Source organism: Bubalus bubalis, chromosome X (genome assembly GCF_019923935.1).
Source record: "Bubalus bubalis isolate 160015118507 breed Murrah chromosome X, NDDB_SH_1, whole genome shotgun sequence".
NCBI lineage: Eukaryota > Metazoa > Chordata > Mammalia > Artiodactyla > Bovidae > Bubalus > Bubalus bubalis.
The window spans coordinates 52,551,885-52,575,576 of NC_059181.1; the positions used below are offsets into that span (position 1 = coordinate 52,551,885).

Genomic DNA, 23,692 nt, shown 5'->3' on the forward strand with positions numbered 1-23,692 from the left:
GAGCAACTTGGTGGGCAAATCAGACAGCATGGCCAAATATTCCTTTCTCAGAGTGGATGGAGGGAGAAGAGAGAAAAGAATGATGAACCATGGGCTAGTTGTGAGTCACTTTCTAAATCTCAGTATTTTTTCACAAGGTGTGTGTGTGAATTCTTTTGTTTATCTGAGAACTGGCTTTCGAGGTGAGGAAATATCATCATGAGAGACTCCTTGTGACATGTGAAAAGAGGTTGGAAGTAAATTGGATTAAGGTCATTTTCCAAGTGTTTCACACCAAGTGTTTGTTTAAGGGGACAGCAGTGGCCTAAAGGAAGTGAACTAAGTGGTAGAAATACAGGATCAGTTACTGAAATGTGAAGAGACTCCTTCTGGGATGTGTGTTCATCCTAGCCTGTGGTCACAGGCAACTCATAAACTCATAGGATTTGAACCGTGTCTTCCTAATGTCTTTTGCTTTCTGCCCTGGAATGTGGTGGAGGCCTCAGTTCTGGTGACTAAAGTTCCTAGGTAACAGTTCTCTGAGAAAAGCAGCTGTCTAGAAAAGAGCAGTGCCTGGGAAGCTGATCTAAAATTTTAATAAAGCCTGTGATGTAATTTTTGTTAGCTTCACCCAAGATATGATCATTCAAAGGATATAGAGAGATGCACCTACTTCTGTATCTACCATTGGATTTTTCAAATGAACATACAGTAAGATTGGCCCGGTTTTCTTTCTTCTTATTTATTTATTCATTGTTGGCTGCACTGCGTCTTTGTTGCTGCACGAGGGCTTTCTCTAGTTGTGGAGAAGGAGGACTAGTCTCTAGTGGGGGTGCGTGCGCTTCTCATCTCAGAGACTTCTCTTGTTGCGGAGCATGGGCTCTAGGCTCGAGGGCTTCCGTAGTCGGAGCAGGTGGGTTCAGTAGTTGTGACACACAGTCTTCGTTGCCCTGCGGCACGTGGAGTCTTCCTGGACTAGGGACCGAACGCCTGCCTGTTGCATTGGCAGGGCGCTTCTGTTTTATTTTTTTAATCATCAATTCATTTTAATTGGAGAATAATGACTATACGATATTGTGATGGGTTTTGCCATATATCAACACGAATCGGCTGCAGGTATACATATGTCCTCCCCTCCTGAACCCCCATCCCACCTCCCTCCCCACCCTATCCCTCTGGGTTATCCCGGAGCACCGGCTTTGGGTGCCCTGCTTCATGCATTGAACTTGCACTGGTCATCTGTTTTACATGTGGCAATGTATATGTTTCACTGCTATTCTCTCAAATCATCCCACCCTCGCCTTCTTTTGCCGAGTTGAAAAGTGTGTTCTGTACGTCTCTGTCTGCTTTGCTTCCCTGCATGTAGAATCGTTGCTACCTTCTTTCTAAATTCCATATATAGGCATTAATATAAGTATTTGTCTTTCTCTTTCTAACTTACTTCTGTCTGTAAAACAGGCTCCAGGTTCATCCACCTCATTAGCACTGATTCAAATGTGTTCCTTTTTATAGCTGAGTAATGTTCCATTGTGTATATGTACCACAACTTCCTTATCCATTCATCTGCCGATAGACATCTAGGTTCCTTCCCTGTCCGAGCTATTGTAAATAGTGCTGCTGTGAACATTGGGGTACATGTGTCTGTTTCACTTCTGGTTTCCTCGAGGTGTATGCCCAGCAGTGGGATTGCTGGGTCGTATGGCAGTTCTATTCCCAGTTTTTTAAGGACTCTCCACTCTCTTCTCCATAGTGGCTGTACCAGTTTGCATTCCCACCAACAGTGGAAGAAGGTTCCCTTTTCTCCACACCATCTCCAGCATTTATTGTTTGTAGACTTTTTGATGATGGCCATTCTGACTTGTGTGAGATGATACCTCATTGTGGTTTTGATTTGCAGTTTTCTAATAATGAGTGATGTTGAGCATCTCTTCATGTGTTTGGTAGCCATCTGTGTGTCTTTGGAGAAATGTCTGTTCAGGTCTCTTGTCCACTTTTTATGGGGTTGTTCGTTTTTCTGGTATTGAGCCGCATGAGCTGCTTGTATATTTTGGAGACTCATTCTTTGTCAGTTGTTTCATTTGCTATTATTTTCTCCCATTCTGAGGGCTGTCCATTCACCTTGCTTATAGTTTCCTTAATTGTGCAAAAGCATTTAAGTTAAATTTGGTCCCTTTTGTTTATTTGTGTTTTTATTTGCATTACTCTGGGAGGTGGGTCATAGAGGATCTTGCTGTGATTTATGTCAGAGCGTGTTCTTCCTATGGTTTCCTCTTAAGAGTTTTATAGTTTTGGGTCTTACATTTAGGTCTTTAATCCATTTTGAGTTTATTTTTGTGTATGGTGTTAGAAAGTCTTCCAGTTTCTTTCTTTTACACGTAGTTGAGCATTTTCCCCAGCATCACGTGTTGAAGAGACTTTGTTTATGCCATTGTATATTTGTGCCTCCTTTGTCAAAGATAACCTGTGCATAGGTGTGTGGATTTATCTCTGGGTTCTCTATTTTGTTCCATTGATCTATACTTCTGTCTTTGGGCCAGTACCATACTGTCTTGATGACTGTAGCTTTGTAGTATAGTCTGAAGTCAGGAAGGTTGATTCCTTCAGTTCCATTCTTCTTTCTCAAGATTGCTTTGGGTATTCGGAGTCTTTAGTGTTTCCATACAAACTATGAAATTATTTGTTCTAGTTCTGTGAAAAAATACCTTTGCTAGTTTGATTGGGACTGTGATGAATCTATAGATTGCTTTGGGTAGTAGAGTCATTTTCACTGTACTGATTCTTCCAATCCAAGAACGTGGTCATTTCTCCATCCATTTGTGTCATTGTTGGTTACTTTCGTCAGTTTTTTTTTTTATAGGTCTCTGTATACAGGTCTTTTGTTTCCTTATGTAAATTTATTCCTAAGTATTTTATTCTTTTCATTGCAATGGTGAATGGGATTGTTTCCTTAATTACTCTTTCTGATTTTTCCTTATTAGTATATAGGAATGCAAGGGATTTCTGTATATTAATTTTATATGGCAGGCACATTCTGAACCACTGGACCACCATGGAATTCCTGGCCTGCTTGTCTTTGGATGTGCAGCTCTCTGAGCTGTGACACACGGAGAGATTCCAGTGATCACCACCACGACCAGGACACAGGCCACGTCCATCACCCTAAAAACGCCCAGGTGCTGCCCCTTTCTGGTTTCCCCTCCCGCACCCCAACCCCTGGCACAAGGATCTGTCCTCCTTCACTACATTTTGTTCTTTGCAATTTTAAAATTCCTTATGTATTCTGAATAGAAGACCTTTCTCAGATCTGTGCTTCACAAACATCTTTCCCCTAATAACAAATAGCTTCCCTTTTCATTACAGGAGACATGAGTGATGAAATGTACTTTTCCTCCCCATACTCAGAGCCCAGTGTTGTTTAGCCAGCAAGTGCCTGTGAGATTCTTCAGAAGTGAAAATGAATTCTGCTGTGTGTCAGTCTGTGCTCTCAGCTAGTCCCCAGAGCTGTATTTCTGCAGAAATCCACGAGTATTCTGCAGACAGAGGTGCTTGAGAACAGGTATATTTACTGGAGTCTGAACTTGTGATCTCATCAGAGAGCTTCAGAGCTCAGCCCATCTTGCAGGACTTGTCTCCCAAGGGAGCTTTTCTTCTTGAAACTCAGAGGCATGAATTTAGTCAGTGTGGGCACGTTTAGCAGGGCTAACATGGCATTTCAAGGTTGTTCATCCTTTACCAGGTATCAGACCACGTTCAATATATTTCTTTCTGTCACTTTAGTTACCCCTCCTTCAAAGACCCATCATTTTGGAAGATTTCAATCCTAATCGATGAGGTGATAAACCAGAGGACAGGGAAGTTAGGGGGATTGCTCAGAGTCACATAGGCTGCCAGAGGAAAAGTGACCCACAGTCCTCGGCATCCTCCATTCAGAGCCCCCGCTCTTTATTTCTTCAGTAAAGTTGCCATGCGTGTGTGCATGCTAAGTCACATCAGCCATGTCCAACTCTTTGCGACCACATGACTGTAGCCCGCCAGGCTCCTCTGTCCATGGGATTGTCCAGGCAAGAATACTGGAGTGGGTTGCCATGCCCTACTCCAGGGGATCTTCCCGACCCAGGAGTCCAACCCACGCCTCCTGCAGCTCCAGCATTGCAGGAGGATGCTTTACCGCTGAGCCACTGGGGAGGCCCAAAGTTGACATATGATATTATATTTGTTTCAGGTGCACAACAGAGTGATTCCATATTGTTAAACATTATGAAATGAATTGCTAGGATAAGTTTGGTTACCATGTGTCACCACAGAGATTTCTTACAAGATTATTGACTATATTCCCTGTATGTACATTCCATTCCCATGACTTATTTTATAACTAGAAGTTTGTAGCTCCTAATCCCTTCCCTGTTTTACACATCCCCCTACTCCCTCCTCCTCTGGTAACCACCAGTTTGTTCTCTGTGTCTCTGAATCTATTTCTGTCTTGTTTCCCGTGTTCTCTTATTTTATTTCTGAGGTTCCACATGTAAATAAAACTGTGTGATATTTGTCTTTCTCTGTGTGCCTAGTTTTACTTGGCATAACACCCTCTAGGTCCATCCATGTTGTCGACAATGACAACATTTCATTCTTTTTTGTTGTTGTTGTTGTTGTTGTTTTGTTTTTTTTATTGCTGAGTAACATTCCACTGTGGGTGTGTGTGTGTACACCATTTCTTCCGTTTTGACTCATCTATTGATGGGCACTTACGTCCCTTCCATATCTTGGCTTCCCTTGGCTGTAAATAACGCTGCAGTGAACAGAGGAGCATGTATATCTTTTGTGAGTAGTGTTTCTTCTATTCTTGAGAAAAATACTGAGAAGTGGAACTGCTGGATCATATGGTAGTTCTTGTTTTCAGTTTTTGAGGAAACCCTCATTGTCTGCATAGTGGCTGCACCGATATACATTTCCACCAACACCTCACGAGGGTTTCCTTTTCTCTACATCCTCCCCAACATTTCTTACTTGTTGTCTTTTCGACAACAGCTACTTGACAGGTATGAGGAAGTACTTCACTGTGGTCGTGATTTTCTAATCCCTGAGGAGATGTTGAGCATCTTTTCATATGTCTATTAGCCATCCGTATCTCTTCTTTGCAGAAATGTCTATTCAGTGCTTTGCCCCATTTTAAAATCGGGTTTTGGGTGTTTTTCCCAATACATTCTATGAGTCCGTTAGCTATTTTGGATATCTACCATGAACAGTATGAAAGGCAAAATGATAGGATACTGAAAGAGGAACTCCTCAGGTCAGTAGGTGCCCAATATGCTACTGGAGATCAGTGGAGAAATAACTCCAGAAAGAATGAAGGGATGGAGCCCAAGAAAAAACAATACCAAGCTGTGGATATGAATGGTGATAGAAGAAAGGTCCGATGCTGTAAAGAGCAGTATTGCATAGGAACCTGGAATGTCAGGTCCATGAATCAAGGCAAATTGGAAGTGGTCAAACAAGAGATGGCAAGAGTGAACATCGACATTCTAGGAATCAGTGAACTAAAATGGACTGGAATGGGTGAATTTAACTCAGATGACCATTATCTCTACTACTACGGGCAGGAATCCCGCAGAAGAAATGGAGAAGCCGTCATGGTCAACAAAAGAGTCCTAAATGCAGTACATGGATGCAATCTCAAAAACGAGAGAATCATCTCTGTTCGTTTCCAAGGCAAACCATTCAATATCACAGTAATCCAAGTCTATGCCCCAACCAGTAACGCTGTAGAAGCTGAAGTTGAATGGCTCTATGAAGACCTACAAGACCTTTTAGAACTAACACCCCCAAAAGATGTCCTTTTCATTATACGGGAGTGGAATGCAAAAGTAGGAAGTCAAGAAACACCTGGAGTAACAGGCAAATTTGGCCTTGGAATAGGGAATGAAGCAGGGCAAAGACTAATAAACTTTTGCCAAGAAAATTCACTGGTCATAGCAAACACCTCTTCCAACAACACAAGAGAAGACTCTACACATGGACATCACCAGATGGTCCACACCGAAATCAGATTGATTATATTCTTTGCAGCCAAAGATGGAGAAGCTCTATACAGTCAACAAAAATATGACCAGGAGCTCACTGTGGCTCACATCATAAACTCCTTATTACCAAATTCAGACTTAAATTGAATAAAGTAGGGAAAACTAGACCATTCAGGTATGACCTCAATCAAATCCCTTATGATTATACAGTGGATGTGAGAAGTAGAGTTAAGGGCCTAGATCTGATAGATAGAGTGCCTGATGAACTATGGACTGAGCTTCATGACATTGTACAGGAGACAGGGATCAAGACCATCCCCATGGAAAAGAAATGCAAAAAAGCAAAATGGCTGTCTGGGGAGGCCTTACAAATAGCTGTGAAAAGAAGAGAAGCAAAAAGCAAAAGCAGAAAAGGAAAGATATAAGCATCTGAATGCAGAGTTCCAAAGAATAGCAAGAAGAGATAAGAAAGCCTTCCTCAGTGATCAATGCGAACAACTAGAGGAAAACAACAGAATGGGAAAGACTAGAGATCTCTTCAAGAAAATTAGAGATACCAAGGGAACAGTTCATGAAAGATGGGCTCAATAAAGGACAGAAATGGTATGGACCTAACAGAAGCAGAAGATATTAAGAAGAGGTGGCAAGAATACACAGAAGAACTGTACAAAAAAGATCTTCACGACCCAGATAATCACGATGGTGTGATCACTCATCTAGAGCCAGACATCCTGGAATGTGAAGTCAAGTGGGCCTTGGAAAGCATCACTACGAACAAAGCTAGTGGAGGTGATGGAATTCCAGTTGAGCTACTTTCAAATCCTGAAAGATGATGCTGTGAAAGTGCTGCACTCAATATGCCAGCACATTTGGAAAACTCAGCAGTGGCCACAGGACTGGAAAAGGTCAGTTTTCATTCCAGTCCCAAAGAAAGGCAATGCCAAAGAATGCTCAAACTACCGCACAATTGCACTCATCTCACATGGTAGTCAAGTTATGCTCAAAATTCTCCAAGCCAGGGTTCAGCAATACGTGAACCGTGAACTTCCAGATGTTCAAGCTGGTTTTAGAAAAGGCAGAGGAACCAGAGACCAAATTGCCAACATCCGCTGGATCATCGAAAACGCAAGAGAGTTCCAGAAAATCATCTGTTTCTGCTTTATTGACTATGGCAAAGCCTTTGACTGTGTGGGTCACAATCAACTGTGGAAAATTCTGAAAGAGATGGGAATACCAGACCACCTGACCTGCCTCTTGAGAAATCTGTATGCAGGTCAGGAAGCAACAGTTAGAACTGGACATGGAACAACAGACGGGTTCCAAATAGGAAAAGGAGGACGTCAAGGCTGTATATGGTCACCCTGCTTATTTAACTTATATGCAGAGTACCTCATGAGAAACGCTGGGCTGGAAGAAGCACAAGCTGGAATCAAGATTGCCAGGAGAAATACCAATAACCTCAGATATGCAGATGACACCACCCTTATGGCAGAAAGTGAACAGGAACTAAAAAGCCTCTTGATGAGGGTGAAAGAGTAGAGTGAAAAAGTTGGCTTAAAACTCAACCTTCAGAAAACGAAGATCATGGCATCTGGTCCCATCACTTCATGGGAAATAGATGGGGAAACAGTGGAAACAGTGTCAGACTTTTTTTGGGAGGGGGGGCTCCAAAATCACTTCAGATGGTCACTGCAGCCATGAAATTAAAAGAGGCTTACTCCTTGGAAGAAAAGTTGTGACCAACCTAGATAGCATATTGAAAAGCAGAGACATTACTTTGCCAACAGACGTTCGTTTAGTCAAGGCTATGGTTTTTCCAGTGGTCATGTATGGATCTGAGAGTTGGACTGTGAAGAAAGCTGAACGCCGAAGAATTGATGCTTTTGAAGTGTGGTGTTGGAGAAGACTCTTGAGAGTCCCTTGGAAGGCAGGGAGATCGAACCAGTCCATTCTGAAGGAGATCAGCCCTGAGATTGCTTTGGAAGGAATGATGTTAAGCTGAAACTCCAGTACTTTGGCCACCTCATGCGAAGAGTTGACTCATTGGAAAAGACTCTGATGCTGGGAGGGATTGGGGGCAGGAGGAGAAGGGGACGACAGAGGATGAGATGGCTGGATGGCATCACTGACTCCGGGAGTTGGTGATGGACAGGGAGGCCTGGCGTGCTGCGATTCATGGGGTCGCAAAGACTCGGACACGACTGAGCGCCTGAACTGAACTGAGTGAATGATAGTGCACGGAGTGGTCACCCTTGTCTTGCTTCCGATGGTTGAGGAATTCCTGTATCTTTCAAGAGATCTTTATTATGACAGTGAGCTTTGACTTCAAAATCATTACGTGAAGTGGAAGTGAAAGTGACTAAGTCCTGTCTGATTCTTTAAGACCCCTGGGAATGTAGCCTGCCAGGCTCCTCTGCCCATGGGATTCTCCAGGCAAGAATAATGGAGTGGGTTGCCATTTCCTTCTCCTGAGGATCTTCCCAACCCAGCGATTGAATCTGGCTATCCTGCACTGCAGGCTGACTCCTTACCATCTGAGCCACCTACAATAATAACATAACATGCACAAGTGCCGAGCTAAGATCCTGCTGGGTAATTGATGCTGGACACCACCCAAGAAGCAGATGCTATTACTGCCCTCACTTTATGCCTTTGGGACCTGGGGCACACAGAGGAAGAGTCAGCTCTCCAGGTTCTCAGGGTTCCTCAGAGAGTGTCCCTATGTTCAGGTCTCAAGGCTGTCAGATTGTAGCTTGCACACTGGTTTGCAGGATACATTCTCCTCCCCAGTGGAAGAGTGAAAGAAAATGCTCACTGGGATCCAGGGTAAGACAGCCTGCAATGCTTCGAAAGACTGACTGCAGGAGAAGGGGATGACAGAGGACAAGATGGTTGGATCGCATCACTGACTCAATGGACATGAGTCTGAGCAAGCTCCGGGAGGTGGTGAAGGACAGGGAAGCCTCCTGACGTGCTGCATGCAGTCCATGGGGTCGCAAAGAGTCGGACACGGCCGACGGACTGAAAACCAACAATAACATATTTATGACAATGAGATACTAAATGAAAGGGGGCGGGGAGGGAAACTACATAGAAAACGACTCATCCACTCTATCAAGATTATGACATGGTAACACATTTATAATGCAAAGCACCTGGAAGTAGTCAGCTGTTACAGAGTACAAGTTGCTCAGCTCACTGCAAGGTGGGTCAGGAAGGGACTTTAATCCAGAGTGGACAGACAGAGAAGAGGGCAGAGTCGACTGACAGAAAAGAGGTCAGGGTAGTGACGCAAAATAATCATCTTGTTGGGGCCAGGTTGGACAGGACCCAGACATCAGGGATCAAGTCCTTCAGTGGAGAGTTCCAAGCTGCTTCAGGGAGAAATCTCCCAGCAGACACAGGCTGGGAGACTGGCACTGACCTCACTGCTCCCCGGGGCAGGCCCAGAACCAGCCCTCAGCAACCCCGGATATTCCTGGACCTCCTGACTTCTTGCCCGCCTCGCTGTGGTTCTGTGGGCGGGTCGAGCGGAACTCGCGCGGTCCAGGGGCGGTTGGCCCGGGCCCCTTCGAGAGCTTCCCTTTCTTTCTCTGGTCCTCAGGGGCATCCCCCATTAAGTCCTCTGCCCGAAAACCGAGCGGCAAGGATCGATTTTCTTCCGGGCTTGCTGGCAGTTTGGTTTCTGTGGTCTGCAGGGGGCAGTGTTGCTCCGCGGAGCTGCTTGCCCGTTTCTCCCCCGCCCGTCCTGTTTGAAAAAAGGTCTCAAAGCCTTTTGTGGTAATCAGCGGCGCATTTTCTTTCTGTGCTTGTGCCGGTTGGCTGGCTGGAAGTGCTGAGGCAAATGCTGAGACACATATTAAGCAAACTGAAAAATTAACGACAGAGAGAAAATGTTAAGCAGGTCAAGGGAAAAGTAGCAAATAACATCGGAGGGAATCCTAATAAGTTTATGAGCTGATTTCTCAGCAGAAACTCTGCAGGCCAGAAGGGAGTGGCATGATATATTTAAAGTGGTGAAAGGGAAAAAGCTACAATCAAAAATACTCTACCAAGCAAGGCTCTTCTTTCAGAGTCAACAGAGTAATCAAAACACAGGCAAAGGCTCAGAGAATTCAAGAGTACCACACCAGCTTTACAACAAAGACTAATGTAACATCTCTGCTGCTGCTGCTGCTAAGTCGCTTCAGTCCTGTCCAACTCTGTGCGACCCCATAGATGGCAGCCCACCAGGCTCCCCCGTCCCCGAGATTCTCCAGGCAAGAACACTGGAGTGGGTTGCCATTTCCTTCTCCAATGCATGAAAGTAAAAAGTGACAGTGAAGTCGCTCAGTCTGTTCGACTCTTAGCGACCCCATGAACTGCAGCCTACCTGGCTCCTTTGTCCATGGATTTTCCAGGCAAGAGTGCTCTAGGCAAGAACAAAAAGAAAGACCAATGGAACACAATAGGAAGCCCAGAGATAGACCCATGCACCTATGGGGCACTTCAGCTATACCCAAGGAGGTAAGAATGTACAATGGAGAAAAGACAGCATCTTCAGTAAGTGGTGCTGTGAAAATTAGACAGTAACATGTAAAAGAATGAAATTAGAATACTTCCTAACACAAAAGGGGGGGGGGAACCCTCAAAATCAATTAAAGACCAAATGTAAGGCCAGATACTATAAAATTCTTAGAGGAAAACATAGGAAAGGTTCAGAGAAATTAGTCTGGTGTGGTACTGTGTAAAAGAGTCAGACTCGACTAAGCGACTGAACTGAACTGAACTTGCTGTGTAAAATACTGTAAGTATAATTAGGTCCCATTTCTTTATTTTTATTTTATTTCCGTTAATGGAAAGAGAATATTGCTAAATTTTTTGTTAGAGTGTTCTGCCCATGTGTTCCTCTAAGTGTTTTATAGTATCTGGCCTTACATTTCGTCTTTAATTGATTTTGAGTGTCCCCCCACCCCCACCCCCACCCCCACCCCCACCCCGCCGCCCCCCCTGTGGTGTTAGGAAGTATTCTAATTTCATTCTTTTACATGTTACTGTCTAATTTTCACAGCACCACTTACTGAAGATGCTGTCTTTTCTCCATTGTACATTCTTACCTCCTTGGGTATAGATGAGGTGCCCCATAGGTGCATGGGTCTATCTCTGGGTTTCCTATTGTGTTCCATTGGTCTTTCTTTTTGTTCTTGCCTAGAGATGTTACATTAGTCTTTGTTGTAAAGCTGGTGTGGTACTGTTGAATTCTGAGCCTTTGCCTGTCTTTTGATTACTCTGTTGAATCTGAAAGAAGAGCCTTGCTTGGTAGAGTATTTTTGATTGTAGCTTTTTCCCTTTCACCACTTTATATACATCATGCCACTCCCTTCTGGCCTGCAGAGTTTCTGCTGAGAAATCAGCTCATAAACTTATTAGGATTCCCTCCGATGTTATTTGCTACTTTTCCCTTGACCTGCTTAACATTTTCTCTCTGTCGTTAATTTTTCAGTTTGCTTAATATGTGTCTCAGCATTTGCCTCAGCACTTCCAGCCAGCCAACCGGCACAAGCACAGAAAGAAAATGCGCCGCTGATTACCACAAAAGGCTTTGAGACCTTTTTTCAAACCGGACGGGCGGGGGAGAAACGGGCAAGCAGCTCCGCGGGGCAACACTGCCCCCTGCAGACCACAGAAACCAAACTGCCAGCAAGCCCGGAAGAAAATCGATCCTTGCCGCTCGGTTTTCGGGCAGAGGACTTAATGGGGGATGCCCCTGAGGACCAGAGAAAGAAAGGGAAGCTCTCGAAGGGGCCCGGGCCAACCGGCCCTGGACCGCGCGAGTTCCGCTCGACCCGCCCACAGAACCACAGCGAGGCGGGCAAGAAGTCAGGAGGTCCAGGAATATCCGGGGTTGCTGAGGGCTGGTTCTGGGCCTGCCCCGGGGAGCAGTGAGGTCAGTGCCAGTCTCCCAGCCTGTGTCTGCTGGGAGATTTCTCCCTGAAGCAGCTTGGAACTCTCCACTGAAGGACTTGATCCGTGATGTCTGGGTCCTGTCCAACCTGGCCCCAACAAGATGATTATTTTGCGTCACTACCCTGACCTCTTTTCTGTCAGTCGACTCTGCCCTCTTCTCTGTCTGTCCACTCTGGATTAAAGTCCCTTCCTGACCCACCTTGCAGTGAGCTGAGCAACTTGTACTCTGTAACAGCTGACTACTTCCAGGTGCTTTGCATTATAAATGTGTTACCATGTCATAATCTTGATAGAGTGGATGAGTCGTTTTCTATGTAGTTTCCCTCCCCGCCCCCTTTCATTTAGTATCTCATTGTCATAAATATGTTATTGTTGGTTTTCAGTCCGTCGGCCGTGTCCGACTCTTTGCGACCCCATGGACTGCATGCAGCACGTCAGGAGGCTTCCCTGTCCTTCACCACCTCCCGGAGCTTGCTCAGACTCATGTCCATTGAGTCAGTGATGCGATCCAACCATCTTGTCCTCTGTCATCCCCTTCTCCTCCTGCAGTCAGTCTTTCGAAGCATTGCAGGCTGTCTTACCCTGGATCCCAGTGAGCATTTTCTTTCACTCTTCCACTGGGGAGGTGAATGTATCCTGCAAACCAGTGTGCAAGCTACAATGTGACAGCCTTGAGACCTGAACATAGGGACACTCTCTGAAGAACCCTGAGAACCTGGAGAGCTGACTCTTCCTCTGTGTGCCCCAGGTCCCAAAGGCATAAAGTGAGGGCAGTAATAGCATCTGCTTCTTGGGTGGTGTCCAGCATCAATTACCCAGCAGGATCATGGCTCGGCACTTGTCCCTGTCATGTAATTATTGTAGGTGGCTCAGATGGTAAGGAGTCAGCCTGCAGTGCAGGATAGCCAGATTCAATCGCTGGGTTGGGAAGATCCTCTGGAGAAGGAAATGGCAACCTACTCCATTATTCTTGCCTGGAGAATCCCATGGGCAGAGGAGCCTGGCAGGCTACATTCCCAGGGGTCTTAAAGAATCAGACAAGTCTGAGCCACTTTCACTTCCACTTCACGTAATGATTTTGAAGTCAAAGCTCACTGTCATAATAAAAGTTCTCTTTAAACATACATGAATATCTCAAGGATCCGAAGCAAGACAAGGGTAAACAAGACAAGGGAGGGTTTACTCCCTCCACTACCATTCACTACGTCAGCTTATATTATTTTATTGTAATTTTAAGTGTCAGTGGGTCCGGTCAAAGTTCTCACAACGGGCTCTCTGAAGGGCTCCGATGCAGTTTGAATCAGGCAACCGGCACAAGCGGAGGAAAACAAAACCAAACCAGCCCCTGCTTGTGGGAAAAGGCTTCCTGTCCTTTTATTAAAGCGCGAGAGCAGAGGAAAAACCGGCCCGGCGACACTGTGGATGGAGCAACACTGCCACCTGCAGACCGCAGAAACCAAAATGCCGCAAGCCCGGAAGAAAATTCATCGTTTCTGCTGGATTTTCGCGCAGAGGTCTGGACAGCGTGGATGCCAAAGTTAAGGGGGATGCCCGTAAGGACCAGAGAAAGGAAGGGAATCTCTGGACCGGGTCCGGCCAAACCATCCCTGGACAGCCAGCCGTTCGCGGGACCAAAGCAACATGGGCAGGAAGTCAGGGTGTCCGGGAAGATCCTGAGCTTGGTGGGCGGGGCTGAACTCCGATTGGCTGGCTCTGGGCCTGCGCGCAGCCACCCAGTGAGGCCCATGCCAGTCTCCTGGCCCTGGTCGGCTGGGAGTTTTCTCGGGGACCGCGTTTCGAACTCTCCACTGAAGAACCTGAACGGTGACGTCCGGGTCCTGTCGCCCACTGCCGAAGCCCCCCACCGAAGCCCCCCACGTACGGGGACGTTACAAGTCCCCTGTCCATTCTCCTCCCTCCCACCCCCGGCCTGTGAACGCGTTCCTCCCGTGGTACACTCACTGTTCTCTCAGGCCTCACTCTTCTGATCCGTCCTCAGTGCCCACGAGGCTCACCCGGTCACCCCGGGAGACTCTCCGTCCTTAGCGATGCTCCCTTCCTCCCCACCCGAGCATCCCTCTGCCCACGGTCCCGCCCCAGGCATCAGGAAAGACCGCGCGCCCTCATGCTGTCCTGTTTCCAGCCTTCCTCCCAGTCATCACCCTCAACATGACGTCCTGTCCTCCAGCTCCTTCGCACTAGTGCCAGGGCACGGATACGACCTCCTGGAGACCCAGCTCACCGACCACGCGTCCTTTCCCAGCATGCACCAGGCCCCTCCCGGATAGGCTGAGCCAGGGCTGGAAGCTGTCCCCCGCAAACACACCTCTCCCCGACAAACACACCTCTTGGGCTCCTTGCGGTCACCTAGCTACACTCCTACACGACACACTAGTAACCTTCCTCCATGCTAATGACCACCAGCTCCACCCACTAATAATTCCTGGAGAATACCGAAGCAACCCCGTGGGATTTCTCAAGTTTCCCAGTCCCGATCTGCATGTTTCTGCCCTGGCACTCTGCTGCCCCTCTCCACGCCTGCTCCTGACTGCACCCAGCCCCTCACCTCTGCCCGGGATCCCATGCCTTGCACCTTCTCAGGGCCTTTGCACCTGCAGTTATCATTCCTCTCTCCTGAACCAGCAGCTGCTCCCTCTACATCGGAGCATTCCACAGCACAGGGGGAAACCCACCGTCTTCCACCACCCTATTCTGCAGCTACTGGCACATTACCGGTTGCCCTTCAAAGTAAAACTGCTTCAGATTCTGCTGAGATATTCTCTCCTCAGCCCCCTTCCACGGAGCTTTTGTCCCAGTCACTCCACTGTAACTGCCCTCGTCATGGCCATCATTAATATCCATACTTCCTGATCCCACAGACACTCTTCAGTGCTCACCTTAACCAACATCTCAGGCACCTTTGGCATATTTGACTCTTGTGTTCTTTATCCCTCTGTTTTTTTTTATAGTTCAGGGGCGGGGGCTTATGTGACAACATCGTCTCCTAGATGTACTCGACAAGGTACATATTCTACACCTGGATATTGTTTGGGAAGTCTTGGGTCAAATGAAAGACAAGCCAGAGGAAAGAGCGTCCCAGTCACAGCGGGGGAATGGCCCACAGAGGCAGTGGCAGGCAGAGGTGAGAGAGCTCAGACAAGGGAGGTGTGACAAGAAATGAAGAGGAACACCAGGGAAAGGAGGGTTGCACCCCATTCACACTTGGGACTCACAGGGGGCACACTGTACAATGACCCAACGGAGGCTTTGGGCAGAAGGGTGGCTGCAGTTTAGGAATTTCATTTTCTGGAGCTGATCTTGGTTCCTGCTGCGGTGCAGGTGAAATCCAAGGGAGGGCTCTGCAACACCCGAGGGAGAAATGTGGAAAGGGGCTGAATCCAGACGAAGCCTAAGCAGGCAACGGGCTAGGGGACCTTGCGGCTGAGGCTGAGGAGTGGACGTCCCTGCCCGGGGATGGGCTGGACGATCAGACCCAGATTCAGAGGGGTCTGCACATGCCAGCAGGGTGGCTGAGGCTCAGTCAGCCGGGGAGGACCGGGCCCACAGCAAGAGGAGGGAGACAAAAATGCAAGTTTCACCACCCCCACCCACGGGCGGTGCAGGTCAGCATCACCAGGTGGAGCCAGGAGAGGAGAGCACACCCTGTGAGCACACAGCCCGCTACTTCCAATACTGTGCGTCTTTGGTTCCTTTCAAGCCATGCTTCTTCAAAGTATAGACACCAGGACCATCCTTATCTGGTTACCTCTCGATTCCTCCGCCATGTGCCCATCCACAGAACATCCCCTTGCTAACGTCTCCCAAGAGCTCCGTGGGCCAAACCATAGTACCCAGTGCTCTATTGGCCACAGATACATTCCGTTTTCAAAACCACTTTTCCTTGGTCAGAGTCTGTGACAGCAGCCCACCCTGGCTTTCCCCAAACCTCTCAGGCCATTACTTCTAAGTCTCCTTATCTGTCCATTTACTTTGATCCCCTCCTAAATCTTGGGCTTTGTTTTCCTCTGGTTTCCAACCTCTGCCCTGTGCTCTTCCACTCCATACATGAGCCTTGGGGACCACGTCACCCGCCAGAGCTTTTACCCATCTGACTTGTTTTCAGCAGTATCCCCCTGTATGCTGTTGGCTTTTCCTACCACTAAATCTACGTAGAACATCTCAGCTGGGCCCCAGATTCCCCACAGGCTGAGACGTATGGGGCATGTGCACTCAGTTGTCCCATAAGCCCTGCAGGCCTGCTAGTAGCCCCAGGGCAACGTTTCCTGTCACACGGATGGGCACTGCCATCCACACAGTTCCTTAAACCACAATCCCGGGCATGCTGCTGGGTGTGATCTTCACTGTGCCATGACATCTCTGGAGCTGCTCTGGAAAAGGCTGACGCGAGATCTTCCTGTTGCCACAGGTGGGGATGGGTTCCTCTGAGAGGCCCTGTTCCTGCAGACACGCTCTGAAGGTGTCCTGAGCTCGGGCATTCACCCTCTTTTGGATCTCTGAGAGAACCCGGGTGCTGTAATGCACCTGAGAGGTTGAAAGCCCTGTCTTTACCAAGACGATGAGTCAGGACACAGCAGTGCAAGCCCATCACTGGGGAATGTGCCAAAGAATATTTGGAAGAGACCCCTAAAGAACTTTGAGGGAGGTGGGTCTTCATGGGTGTGCACCAAACAAGGGATTGCTTAACTGTATTTCTCCCAATAAGCATCCCGTTCCGATTCGGTCTTCATCTGAGCGCGGGAGTTAATGTGATCACACGGCAAACAGGTTAAAACGGCAACTGAGCGCAGACAGCAGATACGCGGACAGCCGATCCTCGTACATCAACATCAGCAGCTACAATTCTCAGCCATCTTTAAACTTTGATGCACTATTCTGATCTGTCGAATGAAGTTATCTCCACAGTGTTTTAGAAATGTATTCAACTAACTAGGCACAAGGGATCCTGACAAGAACTAAAACGTACGGAGTTTCACTAACAACAGCAGGGTTTCAACTGTAAAACTTTGGATTCAGGAACATGCAGCAGAGCAAGCACAAGGTCAGTTTTCAAAGCAGTGTTAATTTGGGCAAGTTGTCCCTTTCCTCAGCCTAAGATAGCTGTCAAGTATAGCGGGTCATGATGAAAACCTGCTTTCGCTGCAGAGAGGAGTCGCAAATTTTTGATCTTCGATTTCCTCCTGTAAGCATGGGTTCTGTTTCCACAGCTGCAAGCTCGGCTTTCACAAGAGAACACTTTCAGACAATGCTCACGCCAGGGCCACATTCCAGACCTACTACTTCAGACCCTCTGGGGATGTCCTGCCAGCATCAGCTCTTCTAAAGCCTCTCCAGGGGAGATTTGATGCACAGTTTAGGTTGAGAAGCCCAATCGCATGATGCTTCACCCTTCCTGCTTTTAAATAGAATCCTGAACTGAAGAGCCATGTTTGCTACTAAAGCAAAATTTTTTTTAAATTATGTGTCTTCCCTTCTGAGTGGTATTTTGACATATTTAGTCACAGCTATATTTAGAACAATTTCAATGACTCAGTGGTGTGTTATGCCCCCAAGTCCCCTTCCTTACCAGACACTCAGGCAGATAGATGGATGGGAGGGAACGCACCTCAGTCTTGGCGGCAGAAGGAGGATGGATGGAGTTCCGTTGTCTTGGTTACTGCTCTGCTGAGCATCCCTCCTGGGTCGCTGAGGTCAGGAAGGGGCCCTCGCACCAGGTTAACAGGTATTCCTGTGACCAGAGGTTGGAACTAAGGGCCAAGATCCGTTACTGAATCTGGGAAACGGAAGCTGGGTCCACGTGATTTGAGAAGAATGGGAAAAAACTAAGTAGAATTTCAGATGCAGGGTGGGTTCTGGGAGCCTGTCCAGAGCCACTGACTTGTGGTCACACAATGGGCGCCTGTGCGTAAACACAAAGACACACTCGACGTGTGTGCTCACTGGGGATTCCGTCCTGACGTGCACAGCGACTGTCTCTGGAGGGAGCATCTAGCACATGTGGAGGAGGCCGGACCCAGAACGTGGAAGGAGCAGGGGCACTCCTCGCTGTTACAAAAGCAATGGCCTATCTTTTCCCACATGTCTCACGTGGACATCTGCATTACCTTCCTAAACTGCTTTACTGAGGTATACTTACACACCACAAATCACAGTCATTCAATGCATCCAGTGCAGTGTCTTTGATAACTTCACACAGTGGTGCAACCACCTCCACAGTGCAGTTGTGCAACACTGCCAACACCACTAAAAGGTTCCGTGTACCCATCAGCAGTCGATCCCCAACAGGACCTGCACGCCCAGGCATCCTCTCATCTAATTTCTGTCTCTGTAGATTTGCCCTTTGTGGGCATTCACATCAATGGACTCCTGCAGGAAGTGGCCTTTTGTGTCTGGGTTCTTTCACTTAGCACAGTGCTTTGGAGGCTCACCCATGTGGCAGCAGAAAGCAGAAGTTCATCACTTTTCATCCATCTGTGTTGTTCCACTGAATGGCTAAGAATACTCTCTTTACCACTCTCCAGCTGACAGACCTTTAGGCTGCTCCACTATTTGGAGATTATAAACAGTACTGCTGTGAAAGACATGTAAGGACGAGTATTTGTGTGGACATGGGTTTCATTTCTCATTTCTCCATGATGTCATTTCTTCTTTTGCATGGTGCACAGGCTAGACCCTTCAGTCAGTGTGGAATAGAGGTGGTTGAAGCAGACCTCCTTTCCTAGTCTGGATCTCAAGAGGCAAGCATTCACTCAGACTCTACTAGATGTGATGTGACGAGAGCTGGATGTTTCTCACGGATGTTCTTCACACGGCCACGACGATCCCTTCTATCCCGAGATGGCTGACCGTGTTTATTGATTTAGTTATTTACTTATTTGTCATGAACGGGTCTTGAACTGTGTCAAATGCTTTTTCTTTGTCTGTCAAGATGGCAGGTGGTTTCCGTCCTTCATTATATCAATACGCTGTTTCCCATAACTGAAGTTGAGTGTTGGTCCAATACTGCAGTCCTGGGAAAGATCTCGCACAGCCCTTTGCAAAATGTTTCTCGATCTGGTTTGCAGATACTGTGTTGAGGGTGTATGCATCGCTATTCATGATAGAAATGGGTCTGTAGCTTTCTGGTGATGGCAACTCTGGCTTTGGTACTGGGGTAATACTGTGCTTATAGGACGAATTAGGAAATGTTCCTTCCTCCCTGCTGTCTATTCAGGAAGAATCTGTGAAGGATGGGTGCTATTTCTTGTTTAAACCTTTGATAGATTTCACTGATGAAACCACGAGGCCCAGGACTTCCCTCTGTGGGAAGGTCTTTAAATGAATGGTTCAGTATCGTTGCTTGCTACAGGTACATGCAGATTTGTTATTGGGGCACTGCCTTTAAGCCAACTCACACCCAGTGTTCTCTGGCCTGTTGGTTCCTATGGCTCGGTCTCTGGCCTAGGATTTGACGTGCTGGACATCTCTGCACATCACAGGATTCTGGCTCCTACTCTGTGACTGGGGAGAGTATGCTGCTCAGAAGTGACCCCCAGATCACCAACACCCAATGGGCAGGTTGGGGATACAGACTTTGAGGTGGGGAGGGGGTGGCACAGCTGATATCTTCATTTACAACCGCCTATCCATCCTCCGGGCGCCCTCATGCAGGCCGTGGGTAATTCTGCAGTTGGGACTGGCACAGCAAGGACCCAGAGTACCCTGTCCCCTCCCGCCATGGCCACTTCATCTACGCTGATCCTTGTCATTCTTCTCCTCTACTAGCAAGGCAGCCTCACAGGGGATCAGTGAGGCACTCGCCACCACATCTAAGGGTGTCAGATCTCCTCTCTGCTCAATGACTCAACTCTCGAGGGCAGGGACTGGCCATGCAATTCCTCCTCACCTCCCCGTCTCAATAGCCAGCCTGGCACGGCATGGAGGAGATGTAACATATACAGTGAAAACCTTCATGATTGGCTAAATGAGGGACTGTGGGTGGCGGGATCGACCTGGGTTGGCTGCTGGAGTGAGCCCGTCGCATCCCACCCTGGGGACCTTGTGCCAGGCGGAGATGACCATCCCTGCCCCAGTGCCCTGTGGCTAGCATCAGGGATGCACCTCATCCAGACTTGGTGTGCCACCAGCTGTGGACGGACACTGAAGTCACCGGGTCTTCTTACTTCACCCCAGCCTTTACGGAGGGTACAGTTGGGGATGCTCTGTCAGAAATAAACCTGCGCTCATATGGCCTATTAGTCTATGACAAAGGGGCCAAGAACATCCATCACGGAAAATGCTGTCTCTTCAATAAATGGTTATGGAAACCTGGACCCCTTTCTTCACAACATTCAAAAACAAACCACAACAACAGACGATTAAAGACGAAATTGTTAGACCTTAAACCATAAAGCTCCCAGAAGAAGACGTAGGCAGTACGCTCTTTGACATAGGTCTTAGCAATAGCTTTTTTGACATGTCTCCTCAGGCAAGAGCAACAAAAGCAAAAATAAACAAATGGGAGTTCATCAAACTAAAAAGCTTTTACTCATCAAGGGAAACCGTCAAGAAAAGAAAAAGGCAACCTGCTGAGTGGGAGAAGATAAGAGCAAGTGATATACATCGGAAAACAGGTAGATATCCAAAATAGCTAAAGGACTCATAGAATGTATTGGGAAAAACACCCAAAACCCGATTTTAAAATGGGGCAAAGCACTGAATAGACATTTCTGCAAAGAAGAGATACAGATGGCTAATAGACATATGAAAAGATGCTGAACATCTCCTCCTCAGGGATTAGAAAATCATGACCACAGTGAAGTACGTCCTCAACCTGTCAAGTAGCTGTTTTCAAAAAGACAACAAGTAAGAAATGTTGGGGAGGGTGTAGAGAAAAGGAAACCCTCGTGAGGTGTTGGTCGAAATGTATATCGGTGCAGCCACTATGGAGACAATGAGGGTTTCCTCAAAAACTGAAAATAAGAACTACTATATGATCCAGCATTTCCACTTCTCGGTATTTTTCTCAAGAATAGAAGAAACACTAGTCACAAAACATATATGTGCGCCTCAGTTCTCTGAAGCGTTATTTACAGCCAAGGGGAGCCAAGATATGAAAGGAACCTAAGTGCCCATCGATAGATGAGTCCAAAAGGAAGAAATGGTACACACACACACACACACACACACACACACACACACACAGTGGAATATTACTCAGCAATAAAAGAAGAATGAAATGTTGTCATTGTCGACAACATGGATGGACCTAGAGGGTGTTATGCCAAGTAAAACTAGGCACACAGAGAAAGACAAATACCACACAGTTTTATTTACATGTGCAACCTCAGAGATAAAATAAGAGAACACGGGAAACAAGACAGAAATAGATTCAGAGACACAGAGAACAAACTGGTGGTTACCAGAGGAGGAGGGAGGAGGGAGATGTGTGAAACAGGGAAGGCATTAGGAGATACAAACTTCCAGTTATAAAATAAGTCATGGGAATGGAATGTACATACAGGAAATATAGTCAATAATCTTGTAAGAAATCTCTGCGGTGACACATGGTAACCAAACTTATCCTAGCAATTCATTTCATAATGTTTAACAATATGGAATCACTCTGTCGTGCACCTGAAACAAATATAATATCATATGTCAACTTTGGGCCTCCCCAGTGGCTCAGCGGTAAAGCATCCTCCTGCAATGCTGGAGCTGCAGGAGGCGTGGGTTGGACTCCTGGGTTGGGAAGATCCCCTGGAGGAGGGCATGGCAACCCACTCCAGTATTCTTGCCTGGACAATCCCATGGACAGAGCAGCCTGGCGGGCTACAGTCATGTGGTCGCAAAGAGTTGGACATGGCTGATGTGACAGCATGCACACACGCATGGCAACTTTACTGAAGAAATAACGAGCGGGGGCTCTGAATGGAGGATGCCGAGGTTCGTGGGTCACTTTTCCTCCGGCAGCCTATGTGACTCTGAGCAATCCCCCTAACTTCCCTGTCCTCTGCTTTCTCACCTCATCGATTAGGATTGACATCTTCCAAAATGATGGGTCTTTGAAGGAGGAGTAACTAAGGTGACAGAAAGAAATATATTGAATGTGGTCTGATACCTGGTAAAGGATGAACAACCTTGAAATGCCATGTTAGGCCTGCTAAACGTGCCCACACTGACTAAATTCATGCCTCTGAGTTTCAAGAAGAAAAATTCCCTTGGAGCTGGGAGACAAGTCCTGCAAGATGGGTTGAGCTCTGAAGCTCTTTGATGAGATGACCAGTTCAGACTCCAATAAATATACCTGTTCTCAAGTGCCTCTGTCTGCAGAAGACTCGTGGGTTTCTGCAGAAATATACCTCTGGGGGCTATCTGAGAGCAAAGACTGACAGACAGCCGAATTTATTGTCACTTCTGAAGAATCTCACGGGCACTTGCTGGCTACACAACATTGGGCTCTGAGTGTGGGGAGGAAAAGTACATTTCATCACTCATGTCTCCTGTAATGAAAAGGCAAGCTATTTGTTATTAGGGGAAAGACGTTGGTGAAGCACAGATCTGAGAAAGGTCTTCTATTCAGAATACATAAGGAATTTTAAAATTGCAGAGGACAAAATGTAGTGAAGGAGGACAGAGCCTTGTGCCAGGGCTTGGGGTGTGGGAGGGGAAACCAGAAGGGGCAGCACCTGGGCGTTTTTAGGGTGATGGACATGGCCTGTGTCCTGGTCGTGGTGGTGATCACTGGAATCTCTCCGTGTGTCACAGCTCAGATAGCTGCACACCCGAAGACAAGCAGGCCAGGAATTCCCTGGTGGTCTGGTGGTTAAGAATGTGCCTGCCATTTAAAATTAATACACAGAAACCCCTTGCATTCCTATAAACTAATAAGGAAAAATCAGAAAGAGTAATTAAGCAAAAAACCCCATTCACCATTGCAATGAAAAGAATAAAATACTTAGGAATAAATTTACGTAAATAAACAAAAGACCTGTATACAGAGACCTATAAAAAAAAAAAAACTGGTGAAAGAAATCAAAGATGACACAAATGGATGGAGAAATGTACCACGTTCTTGGATTGGAAGAATCAGTACAGTGAAAATGACTCTACTACCCAAAGCAATCTATAGATTCATCACAGTCCCAATCAAACTAGCAAAGGTATTTTTTCACAGAACTAGAACAAATAATTTCACACTTTGTATGGAAACACTAAAGATTCCAAATACCCAAAGCAATCTTGAGAAAGAAGAATGGAACTGGAGGAATCAACCTTCCTGACTTCAGACTATACTACAAAGCTACAGTCATCAAGACAGTATGGTACTGGCACAAAGACAGACGTATAGATCGATGGAACAAAAGAGAGAACCCAGAGATAAATCCACACACCTATGCACACGTTATCTTTGACAAAGGAGGCACAAATATACAATGGCATAAACAAAGTCTCTTCAACACGTGATGCTGGGGAAAATGCTCAACTACGTGTAAAAGAAAGAAACTGGAAGACTTTCTAACACCATACACAAAAATAAACTCAAAATGGATTAAAGACCTAAATGTAAGACCAAAAACTATAAAACCCTTAAGAGGAAACCATAGGCAGAACACTCTCTGACATAAATCACAGCAAGATCCTCTATGACCCACCTCCCAGAGTAATGGAAATAAAAACACCAATAAACAAAAGGGACCAAATTTAACTTCAATGCTTTTGCACAATGAAGGAAACTATAAGCAAGGTGAAAA

General features: G+C 46.7%; 1 protein-coding gene and 1 long non-coding RNA gene across 3 annotated transcripts in view; both read right to left on the minus strand.

Annotated features, from left to right (window-relative positions):
* Positions 1–23,692, minus strand: part of LOC112582025 (P antigen family member 3-like) — a 461,263-nt gene that overhangs the window by 117,047 nt on the left and 320,524 nt on the right. The gene's annotated exons all lie outside the window — the stretch shown is intronic.
* Positions 9,203–21,695, minus strand: LOC123331968. Of its 2 annotated transcripts, XR_006640664.1 has the most exons (3): positions 11,093–21,695; positions 10,369–10,407; positions 9,203–9,864 (listed from the first exon to the last, which is right to left on the minus strand). It is a non-coding gene; the product is annotated as an uncharacterized LOC123331968 (long non-coding RNA). The 2 variants fall into 2 exon arrangements; XR_006640665.1 differs by lacking the exon at positions 10,369–10,407.